This window comes from Neovison vison, chromosome 4, assembly GCF_020171115.1.
Source record: "Neovison vison isolate M4711 chromosome 4, ASM_NN_V1, whole genome shotgun sequence".
NCBI classification, from domain to species: Eukaryota; Metazoa; Chordata; class Mammalia; order Carnivora; family Mustelidae; genus Neogale; species Neogale vison.
In genome coordinates this window covers 179740518-179758174 of record NC_058094.1, presented here as the reverse complement: position 1 = coordinate 179758174, position 17657 = coordinate 179740518, and the positions used below count along the sequence as shown (strand labels likewise).

The 17657-nt window shown below is 36.9% G+C and overlaps 1 pseudogene; it reads left to right on the top strand.

Moving 5' to 3' along the window:
• The window catches only part of LOC122905424, a 39533-nt pseudogene extending 23080 nt beyond the window's left edge, over nt 1-16453 (top strand).
• Nucleotides 16454-17657: the final 1204 nt, after the last annotated feature.

The following is a 17657-nucleotide window of genomic DNA, read 5'->3' as shown; positions in this document are numbered from 1 at the left end:
GACCACTGCTCTTCAAGCAGGGACCCCACAAGTGGCAGATCCAGAAAGAATCCCACCTTCCTCCTCCAGGAGAAGTGGTTCTGGAACATGCTACAGGAGTCTGCTGGGTTTGGAGAGTCCAAACAGGGCTGTGCACCAGAAACAGAAATGCTTGGTCATAGGCTGAGTGAGCACAGAGCATGGCTAGATACCAATGAGACAGAAGTGACTGACTGCTTTTCTCTGAGGGTGCACTAAGGAGTGGGGCCCCAAACTCTCAGCTCCTCTGGGCCAGAGATTAGGAGGCTGCCATTTCATTCCTGTCCTCCAAAGTGGTAGGGAAAGCATTCAGGAAACAAAAGCTCCCAATAGTGAACCCGTGCAGATTACTTAGCCTGGTCCTTGGCAAGGGTAGCACAATTCCACCTCAGGCAAAGACATTAGAAACTCACTGCAACAGGCCCCTCCCCCAGAAGGTCAGCTAGAACATCCAGCCAAGATCAAGATCACCAATCAATGAGAACTGCGAGACTCCAGAACTAGGGGAAACCAATGCATAGGATTCAGGGCTTTTTCCCCATAGATCCTTTGGTCTTGCAAAGTTAAATTTTTTTAATTTTATTTTTTCCTTATTCTATTTTTTCTAACTTTTTCTCTTTCCTCTTTTAATGTTTTTTAACTAGTTTATCTTAACAATACCTTTCTTTAAAAAAAAATCTTTTTAAACCTTCATTGTTATAGTCGTATTTTACATCTTCATTTTATTTAAACTTATTTTTTGTAAACATATATGATTTTTTTCTTTAAAATTTTGGAATACAACTTCTTCTAATAGATCAAAATATATCCTAAATCTAGCACAGGGCTTTGTTCTAGTCTCAACCCTAAGCACATTCGCTCCTCTTTTTTTTTTTTTTTCTTTTTCCAACCTACTTATCTTATCAATTCCTTTTTTAGAATCTTTTTAAATTTCATCTTTACAGTCATATTCCATCCCTTTATCATGTTTACCCTTATTTTTGGGTGTGTATATATAAGTGTGTCCTTCTTTAAAATTTTGGGAGGTAGTATCTTCAAAAAGACCAGAATACACTCAAAATAAAGTGGGTGGCTCTGTTCTATTCATCAGTCTAATACATATATTTTTTAATTTTTAATTTTTATTTATCTTCTTCCCTCGGTTTTGGGTCTCTTCTGATTTGGTTAGCATACATTTTTCTGGGGTCTTTGCCACCCTTTTGGTATTTTATTCTCTTGTTCATATATTCTTATCTGGATAAAATGACAATGCAGAAAAACTCGCCACAAAAATAAAAAAAGAAGAAAAAGAGGCAGTACCAACAGTTACCGACCTAATCAATATGAACATTGGTAATATGTCAGAACTAGAGTTCAGAATGATGATTGTCAAGGCATGGAAGAGACTAGAAAAACCCCTTCTGGAGAAATAAAATCCCCTTCTGTAGAAATAAAAGAACAAAAATCTAACCACATTGAAATCAAAAGAGCTATCAATGAGGTGCAATAAAAAATGGAGGCTCTTTCTGCAAGGATAAATGAGGCAGAAGAGAGAATTAGTGATAAAGAAGACCGAATGACAGAGAATAGAGAAGCTGAGCAAAAAAGAGACAAACAACGACTAGACCATGAGGGGAGAATTCAAGAGATAAGTGATACCATAAGACAAAACAATACTAGAATAATTGGGATTCCAGAAGAAGAAAGAAAGAGAGGGGCAGAAGGTATATTGGAGCAAATTACAGTAGAGAATTTCCCTAATATGGCAAAGGGAACAAGCATCAAAACCCAGGTGCAGAGAACCCCCCTCAAAATCAATAAAAATATGTCCACACTACATCATCTAATAGTAAAACTTACAACTCTTAGTGACAAAGGAAAATACTGAAAGCAGGTTGGAACAAGAAGTCTGTAACATACAATGGTCGGAATATGAGATTACCTTATCCACAGAAACCTAGCAGGCAAAAAAAGACTGCCATGATGTATTCAGAGCACTAAATGAGAAAAATATGCAGCCAAGAATACTATCTTCAGCTAGGCTGTCAATGAAAATAGGAGAGATAAAAAGTTTCCAGGACAAATAAAAATTAAAAGAATTTGCAAACACCAAACCAGCTCTACAGGAAATATTGAAAGGGGTCCTCTCAGCAAAGAGAGGGCCTAAAAGTAGTAGAGAAAGGAATAGAGACAATATACAGTAACAATCATCTTACAGGCAATATAATAGCACTAAATTCATATCTCTCAATAGTTACCCTGAATGTTAATGGTCTAAATGTCCCAATCAAAAGACACAGCGTATCAGAATGGATAAAAAAGAAAAAAAATCAATATGCTGCCTACAAGAAACTCATTTTAGACCCAAAGACACCTCCAGATTTAAAGTGAGGAGTGGAAAACAATGTACCATGCTAATGGACATCAAAAAGAAAAGCTAGGGTGGCAATCCTTATATCAAATCAAATAGATTTTAAGCCAAAGACTATAATAAGAGATGAGGAAGGACACTATATCATATTTAATGACTCTGTTCAACAAGATGATTTAACAATTTTAAATATCTATGCTCCTAACATGGGAGCAGCCAACTATATAAACCAATTAATAACAAAATCAAAGAAATACATCAACAATAATACAATAATAGTAGGGGACTTTAACCCCCCCCCCGAAATGGACAGATCATCCAAGCAAGAGACCAACAAGGAAATAAAGGGCTTAAATGACAAGCTGGACCAGATGGACATCACAGATATAATCAGAACATTCCATCCTAAAGCACATTCTTCTCTAGTACACACAGAACATTCTCCAGAATAGATCAAATTCTGGGTCACAAATCAGGTTTCAACAGGTACCAAAAGATTGGGATCATTCCATGCATATTTTCAGACCACAATGCTCTGAAGCTAGAACTCAATCACAAGAGGAAAGGTGCAAAGAACTCAAATACATGAAGAGTAAAGAGCTTCCTAATAAAGAATGAATGGCTCAACCAGGAAATGAAAAAAGAATTTTAAAAAATTCATGGAAACAAATGAAAATAAAAACACAAGTATTTAAAATCTGTGGGACACAGCAAAGGCAGTCCTGAGAGAAATGTGTACACTGAGACAAGCCTTTCTCAAGACACAAGAAAGGTCTCAAATATACAATATAACCCTACACCTAAAGCAGCTGGAGAAAGAACATCAAAGAAAGCCTAAACCTAGCAGGAGAAGAGAAATAACAAAGATCAGAGCAGAAATCAATGAAACAGAAACCAAAAGAATAGTAGAACAGATCAACGAAAGTAGGAGTTCATTCTTTGAAAGAATTAATAAGACTAATAAACCCCTGGCCAGACTTATCAAAAAGAAAAGAGAAAAAACCCAAATTAATAAAATCATGAATGAAAGAGGAGAGATTAAAACCAACACCAAAGAAATATAAACAGTCAAAAGAACATATTATAAGCAACAATATGCCAGCAAATTTGACAATCTGGAAGAAATGGATGCATTCCTAGAGACGTATAAACTGCCACAACTGAACCAGGAAGAAATAGAAAACCTCAACAGACCTATGACTAGTAAGGAGATTAAAGTGGTCATCAAAAATTTTCCAAGAGCCCAGGGCCAGATGGCTTCCCAAAGAAATTCTACCACTGAGTAGAATTCTATTCTAGCTGAGTGAACATCTTCCGTAGGACAGTGAGTACACATCAGGAGAGATAGACATGGTAACATCAAGAACTGTCCCAGAAATACTAGGCACTGCAGTAGGAAAAGATCACACTGAGAGCCCAAACACAGATTCACCTGACCTAGGGCACAACATTAAAAACTATTTATAGGGGCGCCTGGGTGGCTCAGTGGGTTAAGCCGCTGCCTTCGGCTCAGGTCATGATCTCAGGGTCCTGGGATTGAGTCCCGCATCGGGCTCTCTGCTCAGCAGGGAGCCTGCTTCCTCCTCCTCTCTCTCTCTGCCTGCCTCTCTGCCTATTTGTGATCTCTCTCTGTCAAATAAATAATAAAAAATCTTTAAAAAAAAAAAATTTAAAAACCATTTATAGGGTACCTAGACTTTAAGTAAAAGAAACCCATCTGCTTACCCTAGAGCATTCACCAAATGGTGGGAAAATGTTGGAATTGTCTTCAGTGTCAGTCATAGCTGCTGGCAACACCATGGTTTACATTCCCCTTCCACTTTGATAGTTCAGATAAGAATATGGTCACTGTGCTCCAGTTGGCCTGCCACCTCAATGACCCCCAGATGCCTATTCCACATTAGGTCCAGCAGTCCCTGCAAGGTGTCCCTCACCTACTAATGCCCACCCCAGCTTTAGCTGTCCACCAAGGGTGACCCAAAACGGTGTATACCAGGAAACCCCCACTACAGTAAAGTCAATCTCATCAAGTATATGTGTATATATACTTGATGTGTATACCAGGACTACAGTAAAGTCACTACAGTAAAGTCAATCTCATCAAGGCAGCCCAGGTGCAAAAGTATTCCACAACACCCCTAGCTGACCCACTTGAGTTCCACCCATCCCACCAAGATATCACCTCCACAGAGTACCTCAGCCCACACCCACCCCAGCTCCGGCCAGCCAGCCAGAGCCACCAGGTACACAAAGTCTATATGGGGACATTCCTATACAAGACCACTCCCTCAAGAGAGGGAGCTTCAAGAGACCTCTCCTTCAAGAGAAGGGAAAGGCAGCTGTTTCACCTAATTCATAGAAACAAGCACAGAAAGTCAAACCAAAGGAAGGGACAGAGGAATATGCTCCAAATGAAAGAATAAGACAAAACCTGAGGGGGGGGTGGGGGGGTGGGAACTAAACAAAATGAGGATATGCAATCTTACTGTAAAGAGTTCAAAGTATTGTTCATAAAGCCCCTCACCAGACTTTAGAGAAGAGTGGAGAATTTCTACAAAGGAAATATTAAAAGAACCAATCAAAATTGAAGAATACAATAAATGAAATAAAAAGTACACTGGGGGGAATCAACAGCAAATTAAAGGATGCAGAAGAACAGATCAGCAACCTAGAAGACAAGGTACTAGAAAGCACCCAAGTTAAACAACAAAAAGAAAAAAGATTTTTAAAAAAATGAGGAAAAGTTAACAGAACTTTAGGACAACATCAAGCATAATAACACATTATAGGGGCTCTGAAAAAAGAGAGAGTAAAAGGGTCAGAAAAATTATTTGAAAAAAATAATAGCTGATACACTTGTGGTGAGCATAGCTTAATTTATAGAGATACTGAATCAATATGTTATACACCCAAAACTAATGTAACATTGTATGTCAATTATATTGAAAAAAATCTTTTTTTTAAAGATTGAGAATAACTAGACTAGACTATTCCTCCATATAGCACAATTTTTAATATTTAATGCACAGTTAAAAGTTATGAAAAGGGCACCTGGATGGCTCAGTTGGTTAAGATTCTTACCTGATTTCCACTCCAGTCATGATCTCAGAGTCGTGGGATCCATCAGGATCTGTTTTTTGCAGAGTCTGCTTAAGATTCTCTCTCCCTCTCCCTCTGCTCCTCCCTCTACTTGAGCTCTCTCTCTAAAAAAAAATAAATAAATCTTATGAAACAAAAATACTATATCAATATTAGTTCATTAGTTGTGATATATGTACCATAGTAACATAAGATGTTAATAATAGGAGAAACTGGGAATAGGATATTTAGAAATCCTCGATAGTATATTTATAATTTCTCTGTAAATCTAAAACTATTCTAAATTAAAGCTTTGAAAGAAGGAAAGAAAAGGAAGGAAGGAAGGAAGAGAGAGAGAGGGAGGAAGGCAGGACAGAAGGAATGAGAAAGAAAGAAAGAAAAGAAAAGAAAGGAAAAAAAGAATAGCTGAAAATTTCCCTAACCTGGAGAAGGAAACAGACATCCTGGTCCAGAAAGCACAGAGAGACCCAAAGAAGATGAACTCGGGACGCCCGGGTGGCTCAGTGGGTTAAAGCCTCTGCCTTCGGCTCAGGTCATGATCCCAGGGTCCTGGGATCAGGCCCCACATCAGGCTCTCTGCCAGGCAGGGAGCCTGTTTCCCCCCCTCTCTCTGCCTGCCTCTCTGCCTACTTGTGATCTGTCTGTCAAATAAATAAATAAAATCTTAAAAAAAAATTTTTTTAAAAAAAGAAGATGAACCCAAGGAGATCTAAATAAACATACATAATAGTTACAATGGTAAAGATTAAAGATAAAAAGAAATTTAAAAGCAGCCAAAAAGAAGCAAATAGTTACATATAAAGGAAGTCCCACAGGCTATAACCCGATTTTTTCAACAGAAACTTTGCAGGTAAAAAGGGAGTGATATTACGTAACCTACAACCAAGAATATTGTACACAGATCTGAAAGAGAGATAGTTTCCCAGACGAACAAGTTAAAGAAATTCATCACCACTAAACTAGCCTTATAAGAAATGTTAAAGGGACTTCTTTAAGTAGAAAAGAAAGGCCATAATTAGAAGTAAGAAAATTATAAATAAAAAGTGTAAAATATGACAATATACATATAAAATGCAGAGAGCGGAGTGAAAGAGAAATTATTTTAAAATGTGTTCAAACTTGAGTGACCATCAACTTAATATAGAGTGCTATATACTCAAGATGCTATATATGAACCTCATGGTAACCACAAACCAAAAAACCTACAAAAGATACATAAGAAATAAAGAGAAAGAACCCAAGCATAACACACACAGAGTCATCAATCACCAGGAAAAAGTACAAAAGAAGGAACAGAGAAGACCTACAAAACAATCATAAAACCAGTAACAAAAGTACATAACAATCAATATTTACTTTAAATATAAATGGTCTAAATGCCCTAATCAAAGGACCCAGAGTAGATACACCTGGGGGTGCCAGAAAGATGGTAGAGTAGGAAGACCCTAAACTCACTCCAATCCATTTTTTGAACTAGATATCACTCCCATCCAACTCAATAAACTGGAAAGCCACTGGAAGACTATCAGAACAAACCACAGCTAAATGTAGAGAAGAAAAAAGTTATGAAGGGCAGAAACAATGGTTGGGAGCTACCCATAGGAAGAATGGGACTGCAGGTGCAAAGAGGGAAAAGCACCAGGGAACCCACACAGGGATTTAAAAAAACAAACAAACAAACAAAAAAACCACATTGTCTGTTCTTGAAAACCAGAGGGGATGAATTCCATGAATTAGCAGGACTCAGAGCCTGGAGCTTTAAAGTCTGCTGACTCAGCAGTAGACAAGCAGAGAGGATGAGGAATAGCTCAGTCCTTTCCTTACAGAGACAAGAGCCCACAGAGAGGCAATGTAGAATTGACAGTTTGCATAATGCCTAGGCAAACAGGAGGGATATCTTTTTATAAGTATTTCAGAGGGTGTGGGGGGACTTGTCTGAGAACAAAGAAGCTGGCAGGCAGCATTTTCCTCTCCTGCCCTTCAGCATAAACACAGAACCACCTACAGGAGGCAGTGCTGCGAAGACGCTTGCTATCTAACCTGTTAGCAGTGTGCTCTGCCCATGAGTTCTCCTGAGGATATGCTCACTCTAGCCTGCAGGCTAGGGCCTTAGGCCCAACGCAAAAAAATTTTTTTCATTGCAAATTTTTTAACACTGCCTGTGCCCCACCCAAGTACCACCTTGAATGACATGCCCCCAGGAGCCATCATGCTTCAGGAGATCCAGGCTAGGAATAACTCCCTCTGTCCTTACCCCCTGCTCGTTCTCTCTGTCTCAAATAAATAAACAAAATCCCTTAAAAAAAAACTGGTGGGGGATGAGAAAAAGTCTGTCTTCCTTGATTGTAACAATTTTTTAACTTTCACTTTTTATTTTTAAACATTTTTCAAAACCTGAAAGAATTTGCTTTAGCTTTATATCATCCTAAAACTTCCACAATAGCTTACATCTGTGAAGCACGTTACCAAGCACTTTCAAAGACATTATCATAATCTCTTCAATAGGCCCAAGAGGTAGATACCATTTTATCTCAATTTTACAGAAGAGAAAGTAGAAACCCAGATAGAAAAATGTGACTTGCATAGTGTAATATTGTCATTTACAATAAGAATTACATACATTTGGTCTTTGTCCCTGTTTCTGTCACAGAGTTCCTAAAATCCTTGAATTCTCTGAAGTAATAAGAAACATAACAGGGATTTGATATCCTAACAAAACTCTTTCAAACACACCAGAGTTTATGTTAACATGGTGAATTTTAAAAAGCCAGGTGAACCATAGTTAGAACCTTCAATCTCACCCACCCTGACCTCCCAGGAGGGAAGAGGAACTGGAGGTTGAATTGATAGTCAATGGCCAATAATCTATCAGTCATACCTAGGAATTGGGTATGGAGAGCTTCTGGGTTGGTGAACATGTGGAGATTTGAGGAGAGTGATATACTTGCAGAGAGCGTGGAAGCTCCATGGCCACATACTTTCCCACACACCTCATCCCACGCATCTCTTTCCTATGGCTCTTCCTCAGTTATATCCTTTTACAGTGAACTGGTGATCTATTAAGGAAACTAGTTTCCTGAGTTCCTGAACAAATCAATCAAACCTAAGAAAGGGAACTTGAGGACCTCTAATATATAGTCCACTGGTCAGAAGCAAGGTAACAACCTGGCCTTATGATTGGCATCTGAAGTAGGGGCAGTTTGTGGAACTGAGCCATTAACCTGTGGAATCTGACACCATCTCTAGAAAGACAGTATCAGAAATGAGTTGAAATGTAGGACACTCCGCTGGTGTCAGAGAACTGTTTGATGGTGTGGGAGGAAAATACACATTCGAACTGGCATCAAAAGCATACATAGTAATGGAGCAGTTTGGCCTAAAACCCAATTCCTAAGACCCCAAGTCCAGCGCTAATTCAGATATATATGAAACACATATTATCTACAAAGAAATTTTTGGTTAGAATTCATTATTATAATTGATAGTCTTTAAATTATTTGAATACTTTTTAAATTACTTTAATTATAACAGTAAATATAATCACACTATAGAAAATTTAGAAACAAGAAAAAGAAAAAAAATTACTCTTGTTCTAACATACAACCTTATTATTTTCCCTTTAACATTGTACCATAATGCAGACTTCTTGAATACGTTTAGGAAAAATACATGTAGCAAATAAGTACAAGACCATCATTAAGAAAATTACTTTTGCCCACAGTTCAAATTCCTATGTTCTGATTTCTGATGCTACTTGTCTCTTTTTACTCCTTGTTCCTGGATCTTTTGTATTTTCTCTCTGACAAATTAGACCTGGTTGTTACAGTCTCTAACTTCAGATCTTTGGCTTTCACCTAGAATATAAATATCTTAAATCTCTAGTCTGTGATGGCAAGAGAGCCTGGTTTCATGGAAAAGAATGCCATGATCTACTGAACAATTGGCCATGGAGACAGAAGGTAGCATTATAGTTTTTATTAATCTGTCCTGGACCTTGATCTTTAAGTTTCTTCTAATTCGGGTAATTTTAATCATTAACTTAATATTTTAGAATTAGACTTCTGTTCTACCTTCTAATTAAAGTTCATCTAACTTAACCCTATCTCCTCCTACCTCCCAGAATGAACTGAAAAAAAAATCATGAAATTAAGTGACCTATGATATATTTACTTAAAAAGAATACTTTCTAAAGCCACTTGTAAAGGTTTATGCAAATTATATTAATATGAAAAAGTTATGATTCTATGTGTAACATTAAAATAACACATTTTTTTAACCTCTGCAGAAAAAAATGGAATGGAAAACATTAAAATTTTAAAAATTATTTTTTAAGTGGTTGAAATGTGGTGTTTTATTTCCACTTATTTTTATTTTTGAGAGATAGAGAGCACTCAAGCACGAGGAGGGAGACTCTCAAGCAGGCTCCGTGCCAGAGCCCAATGCAGGGCTTGATCCCAAGACCCTAAGATCATGACCCACACAGCAAAAACTATTTAGCCTGTGCCAGATTTCCCTAAAATTGAGAGACATTTCCCCCAATGTCTGGTGAGACAGTTAACAAACTCACTTTAATCTCTTACTCAAACCAGAACTGACAGTTTTGTATTCCATATTACCTTATTTATTTGTTCTACATAGATGGTCCCTGGCAATGGCTTTAGCCTGAAAAATGAACTTCAGTTACAAACTGTTTTCATCAAAGGGAGCGTATCTCCTACAATAAAGTAATTTGATTAAAAATTAAACTTGCACAGAAATTAAAATTTATTTCTTTACATGTATAGTGAATCCTTCTGCCAGCCATTCAAGAAAATCTCTGCACCTAAAACTAACAAGCTTCTAGTTTACCAAAGTAGTGAACTAACATACAGCTTGATACATAAAAACGTTTTATTTCCCACAAAGAAGTTATCCTTCTATTTCAAGAAAATAAGGGGAAATCAATTTTAACTCTCAAGACTGTAAGGGCAGTAGGGGTGCCTGGGTGGCTCAGTGGGTAAGGGCTCTGCCTTCAGCTCAGGTCATGATCTCAGGGTCCTGGATCAAGCCCCACATTGGGCTCTCTGCTCGACGGGGAGCCTGCTTCCCCCACTCTCTCTGCCTGCCTCTCTGCCTACTTGTGATCTCTGTCTGTCAAATAAGTAAATAAAATAGTTTTTTAAAAAATAATGTAAAGGCAGTAAACAGACTCATGCAAAATTAGTGGAGATGCCCTCATTTTGGTCTCTAGAATAGAGTCTCAGGCAGCTTTGCTGACCCCAAGACTGATTCACTTCTCCTAGGAGATACTACTGTAAGTTAATGGTACTTACAAAACAATTCTTATCTCTTTTCTTTTTTTCACAGATAATGCCTTGTCTCAACAACCATTCTGAAGACTTTCTAGAATAAAGAATCGTACCTCTTAGTGTCTTCAGCATCTATCTTGGTGCCCCATGCATAAGTTCAACAATGATAAATGTGATCTTTGCCAAGAACCTAGCCTTTTATGCCTCACTCTCCTTCCTCCTCTGTAAAAGAGTATTATTTATACTTTCATTGTGAGGATTAAATGAGATAATGTAGACATAATGCCTAGCACCCACCCCACCTTATACACTGTGGTAATTGATTGCACACAGGCTTTCATTATGAAACAAAATAACATTTCCACACTGTACAAATTTTCAATGCAAAAGGAGGTAAAATTTGAAAGCAGCAGATCAAACCAACAACTAAAGGCTATTTTTAAATCAATTGTTATATCAGAGCCTGAAGGTTTACTTAATTATATTGATGGGGTTCAGGCAGGCCGTCCTAGAAAGTGCTGCTTTGGCATATGGACTATTTGAGCTGAAGGCAAATCAAGGCCCAGGAGACTCAAGAAGAGCTTTTAACAACCCCTAATAACTATAAGTTTAAAATTGCTGTGACAAAATGTCCAAAAGAAATTATCCAGGTTTTCCAACTATGGCAAATTGTAATCACATATTTATCTGCTATGACTGAAGCTTATGTGGGGACTGAAAAGATATAGTAGAAATAAAAGCTACTGAATCATAAATCAGATTGCAGAAGATGATGCAACCCATGATTCAGGCAAGTACAATAGTGATGATCAAAATTATACTGGCATTTTTCATATACATTTTGTCATAGCAATTGTAATTTGTAGTTATCAGCTGATTATCATAAGTGGAGCTGATGTGAGAGAAGAATAAATCATGATGTTCAAGTAAAAGCAAATAAATGTTAAAATATTAATCCAGAGCACCTGGGTGGCTCAGTTGGTTAAGCGACTGCCTTCAGCGCAGGTCATGATGCCAGAGTTCCAGGATCAAGTCCCGCATCGGGCTCCCAGTTCCATGGGGAGTCTGCTTCTCCCTCTAACCTTCTCCCCTCGCATGCTCTCTCTCACTCTCTTTCTCTCAAATAAATAAAATCTTTTTAAAAATATTAATCTGTATAATATTTTTAGACAGTTACAAAAACATGATGATAATGATCTAAGTATGTACCTTAGTATAAAGTTGTTCAAGAAATATTTTATATACCTGAATATCTGTTGTAAAATTTCCCTGGGCAGTAACTAATCTTTCTCTAAACAAACTAGTAATGGTTTAAAAAAAAAAAAAAAAGTGTGAGGAGAAAAGAGAGGAAAAAGTAGAGAGAAGACAAAGAAGGGAAAGAAGGTATGCAAGACAGGTATGCAATATAGACATTACTTACCTTTCAAGGAAATGAAGAACATTAAAGATCTTCAAAGTTCCAGCCCTTTAGGCTATATGTATATAAAATGACTCTTCCTTGTCAAGTACAACTGAAAGAAAACAAGTAAAAGCAGAATAGTGATAAGCAAAAAGTTTGTCAATATTTTAATTCTTGAACTAAGTAATTTTGTGATCCTATTTCTTTGAAATATCCCTTCTTTCTGTAAAACAAAAATCCTTCCAAAAACAAGTGTAATGTTTATTCTCCATGAATCTTTCCACCTTACTGTCAAAAATTCCAAATTATGACATTAAATTCTTTGAGAAAGACATCTCTACTTACACTAAAATTCTCCCAACACCTTTTATTCTGAATAGCTTCCCTTTATGAAAAAAAAAAGAACTATATTTTGTAGACAGCTTATAAAATATTCTCTCCTTAAAAAAAAAAGACTTTAAATTGAAATATCCCTCCCCCTGGTTATTCCAGTAGATAGTTTAATTTATTTGACTATACTATTAGATTCTTGCCTCAATGATTTTATTCTCTAGTATGTAGAAACAAATTGATAGTTGATGATTCTAACATAGAGAGAAATTGAGGATTCCTTTAAGTGGAAGAAAAAGCAAGGTATTTTTAGTTAAAATGGATTTCAACATAGGCTCTACTATCTTTTAAAAATAACAATATTCTTTTTTCCATTAAAAACAGGAAAATATTTTTATCTAGGAGCCACTTTTAAACTATGAAGAATATTTAAAGCTAATCTTTTTATCCTTTATGAACAGAAATTAAAAATGGAATAATCACGCTTCTTAAAAAATAGATATACTAATTCCTCTAAAACAGCCTTCAGAAAAATGTTTCGATCATTCTTTATGTATATTTATTTTAAAAATATTCAGTGAATTCCTGTCACTGTGCTAGGTATAGTCCCGAACTTCATGGAGTTTATATTTGAAGAGATAAAAACATAAATCACATGAACGAAAAATTAGAGTTGTGATGAGTTTTCATTGCACAAAAAAAAGAACATTTCCATTTCCATAACTAATTTTAACCTTCTTAAATAATCATTTTTAAAAGGTGATAATACAAACATACTTGCAGCATAACCCAAAATTTTTTGACCTAGACGCCGAGGAGTCAGAAAGTCAGGTTCCAGGCAAAAGAAATTGTGGCAAAGACTTTCTGAACAATAAAATAAATATATAATCTAAATTATTTTAGATCTTAATGAAAAAGAGATTTACTGTACCCTTACCTGATAAGTCTGTTTGCATTTGGAAGTTACTTTCCATAAAACCATTCCTTGCAGATGCTTATTCCAGGATGTTGTGAGTCCAGAGCTACACCTGGTGGCCATACACAAACTTACAGAAAACTATTCTAAACCTTTTCATGGAAATTTAGAAGTTATGCTATGCCTCTGTTAATCAAAAATAAGCATCTCAAGAAACTATCATTCTTGATAACTGAAGGAAGTTTTAAATTTTTCACGGAAAATAAATTTTAAAATATTATGGCAAAGTATAACAATATGTTAGTGGGAGAATTTAAGTGATATTATATGGGTATTTGTTAGAAAATTCTTTAATCTTTGCTGTGTGTTGGGAAATTTTCATAAAAAAATGTTGAAAAAAATTAAGGATTTTTAAAATGTTCCATCACTGTTATTTATAGCACAAACACATTTTTAGGTAGCGTTTCCTTGTGTAAATGAGCATAATGTATGTCTTCATAATTCATGCTTGTGTAACAGTCTATGATATTGACAATGAATTATTAAAGGAGTCACTTGTTCCACATTTATTCAACTTCCAATTTAATATCTACAAATGCTTATTTTTGTTTCTGTTAAAACATGTTTCAAAGACAAATTTTTTAAGACTGATACCACTGGGATCAAAGGAGATAATCATTTTTTATGGCTCATGAGACATCATCAAACTACTTTATACCAACTTCACACTGCTTTCATAAATGAAAACCAACACCAATTTAACCACAACCATGGGACCTAGCCATTTCAATATTTTGCTGCTTTACTAAGCATAAAAATATAATCCAGAGGTTAATTTGCACTTTTATTTTTGAAAATTTTTCACATATTTCTGTATTCATCTACTGTAATCTTAATAATTTTCTTATAAACTTGAATAATTACTTTGTGTGTTATAACTATTAACCCACTATCTCCTAAACTCAGGCAAGTTTTTCTCATCAGCTACTGTCCTTTACCATTTTCATTATGTTTATTTTTATATATTCTAATCTGTCAGTCTCTTTGTTTGCTATTTCTTCAATCCACTCAGAACTAAGAAATAAACTACTTCTTCCTAAATGTAATAGATATCCTATAACATTTTTGTTTTCTTTTTTTCCCTAAAGGAGTCACAGGACTGAAAGCAGCCTGGTCCTCTCTTCTCTGCCCCATATGCTCGTCCACTGATATCAAAGTACTCAAAAATGGGGAGTCATCTGGCAAATATGTTACTTTGCCTGCTGGGTTCAGGGCTCCCGTATGACCTGATATTGTGAACTTGGTTCCCCAACTTATGCCAAACAACATATAGCCCTATGATGTCAGTGAGTTAGCCAGTCATCAAACCAGGGCTGAGTCTTTACTGGCAGAACCATGGCTTGAATTCCTAGAGTTCAAAGCAGTAGGATTCAGTGTTCTGGACAGGGTGTTTTGGGAAATATGCGTTGTGGCGGCTGCACATTTGCACCAACCAAAACCTGGAGCCATTAGCACTGCAGAGTGAACACAACACAGGCAATAGATATCTGCTCTGGCCTGGCTGCCTCAGCCTTACCAGCATAGGTTGTGTCTAAAGGTCATCATACTGAGGAAGTTCCTGAACTTCCTTTGATGGTTGAAGACAAAGTTGAAGGCTACAAGAAGACTAAGGAAGGGATGTCTGGGTGTCTCAGTTGAGCATCCTACTCTTGATTTCAGCTCAAGTCATGATCTCAGGATTGTGGGATGGGGTCCCATGTTGGGCTCCACACTCAGCAGGGAGTCTGCTTAAGATTCTCTCTCTCTCCCTATTCCTCTGTCCTTTCTGCTCTCCACACATGTGTGCTCATGCTCATTCTTCTCTCTCTAAAATAAATAAGTCTCAAAAAAAAAAAAAAAGACAAAGAAAAAGAAGACCAAGGAGGCTGTTTTGCTTCTTAAGAAATTAAAAACCCTGCTGGGCTGAAGCCTTCGTTTGTTGGTGCAAGACTTTGGTGTTTTTCCTGCCTTGGTCATGGAAGCCCATACAGAAAAAGGGATCAGAAACTCAGTTTGGAATGCTGAGCCCCCTACAGGAGAGCAGCTGTTCTATAGAATCCCACAGTCCTGTGATGGACTTTATAGGAATGAGCAATAAGCTTTTGTTAAACTACAAGGAAGGAAGGGAGGGAGGGAGAAAGGGAAGAATGGAGGGAGGGTGGAAGGGAAGGAGGGAGGGAGGGAAGGAAGGTAGGGAGGGAAGGAGGAAGGGAGGAAGAAAGAAGGAAAGAGAGAGAAAGGAAGAAGGGAAGGGAAGGGGAAGGGGAGAGAAGAGGAGAACTTAAAGCCTGAAATAATATTAAAAAATTCTATGCCTCTCTGCAAATGAGAGCTGGCAAGGGCAAAATGAGAATGTCTTCATACTCAGCAAAGGGGACTGTGCATCGTCTATAATGAAGGCAATGGTATCAACAAGGCCTTCAGAAACATCCCTGGAATTAATCCACTTAATAAAAGCAAGCCAGACATTTTGGAGCTTGCTCCTGGTGGGCATGCAGGAATTTTCTGAGTTTGGGCTAAAAGAGCTTTCCTCAAGTTAGACATCTGTATGGCACTGGCATAAGGCTGCCTCCCTCAAGAGTAACTACAACCTTCCCATGCATAAGATGCTTAATGCAGGAGTTAGCAGAACTGGGAAAAGCCCAGAAATCCAAAAAGCCCTCTGAGCACCATTCAAGAAGAGTCATCGGAGAGTCCTAAAGAAGAATCCACTGAAAAACCTGACAATCATGTTGACGCTAAACCCACGTGCAAAGACCATGCACTAGAACACCATTATTCACCTGGCCAAGAATCCTAAGTTTCAGACAGATAACAAGCTGAATCAGATGAGAAGGGGGATGCAGGTAAAAAGCCGTGGGAGCAAAGAAAGAAGGCTGTTCGTGTCCAGAAGCAGAAGAAACATTTGGTGGGAAAAAAAGGCTGCTGCTACCAAGAAACCAGCAGCTGAGAAGAAGCCTACAGAAGAAAAGAAAAAAGAAACCACCAAAGAAGAAAAGAAGTCTGCTGCATAAACTTTAATTTGCTTACTCCATAAATGTCAAATCATTATGGGCAGCTAATTTTGAATAAAGACCTGATCAAAGGCAGTGAGAAACATGAAAAAAAATGTTTTAATATTTTCATTTTAATCTATACACATTCAATTCAGAAACTAAAATTCCATTTAAGAAAATGAGAAGGAAATAAATAAAAATGTGTCTGGTAAAACTGAGACTTCTTTCTCCCAGAACACTGTTTTTAAATGTGGTCCTCCCAACTAGATCCATCAGAGATACTTAAGGGAACTTGTTATAAACACAGATTCTTCAGTTCCATCTCTGATACGCTGAAGCAGAATATCTGGGTATGGATACTGGGAAACTTTCATTTTTTAAAAAAGATAACCAGATGATTCTCACGCAGATTTAAGATGGAAATTACAAACCAGGAGAAAGATTTTAGGTGAGTCACGCACATGGGTCTATTAAGATGCCTGACAATCAGGAGACACTCAAATACAGTCTGCATGAATCACATACTATCATTTGTTTTCTTATAGGATAGTTTTTTGAGGTATAATTCACACAACACAAAATTTAACTTCTCCAAATCGAGTTGAATTTTAAGTTGAATTAAAACTTAAAAGTGAATAATTCAGCGGTTTTCATATATCAAGTTGTGAAACCATCACCACTATCTAATTAGAGAACACTACCATCACACCAAAAAGAACACCCACACCCATCAGAAATCACATCCTCTCCCTACTACTCACCATCCCCAGGCAATCTCTAAACTACTTTCTGTCATGATAAATTTATCTATTCTGGACATTCCATAATACCCAGATATGAAATGTTCAGATAAATGAAATCATATGGTATATAGTCTTTTGTGACTAACTTCCGACATTACACTTAGTGTAATGTTTTTAAGTTTCATCCATATTGTGGCATGTTTTAGTATTTCATTCCTTTTTGTTGCCAAGTAACATTCCATCATATGGATATATAACATTATGTTCATCTTTTCATCAGTAGATAGAAACTTGGGTTGTTTCCACTTTTTGGCTTTTATAAATATGCTGCCATGAATGTTCATGTATGAGGTTTTTGTGTGAACATAACTTTTCATGACTATTAGGTAATTAGCTAGAGTTAACTTGCCATGTGTAACATTTAGAGGAATTGTCAAACTGTTTCTCAAAGCAGCTGTGCCATTATACATTTCCACCAG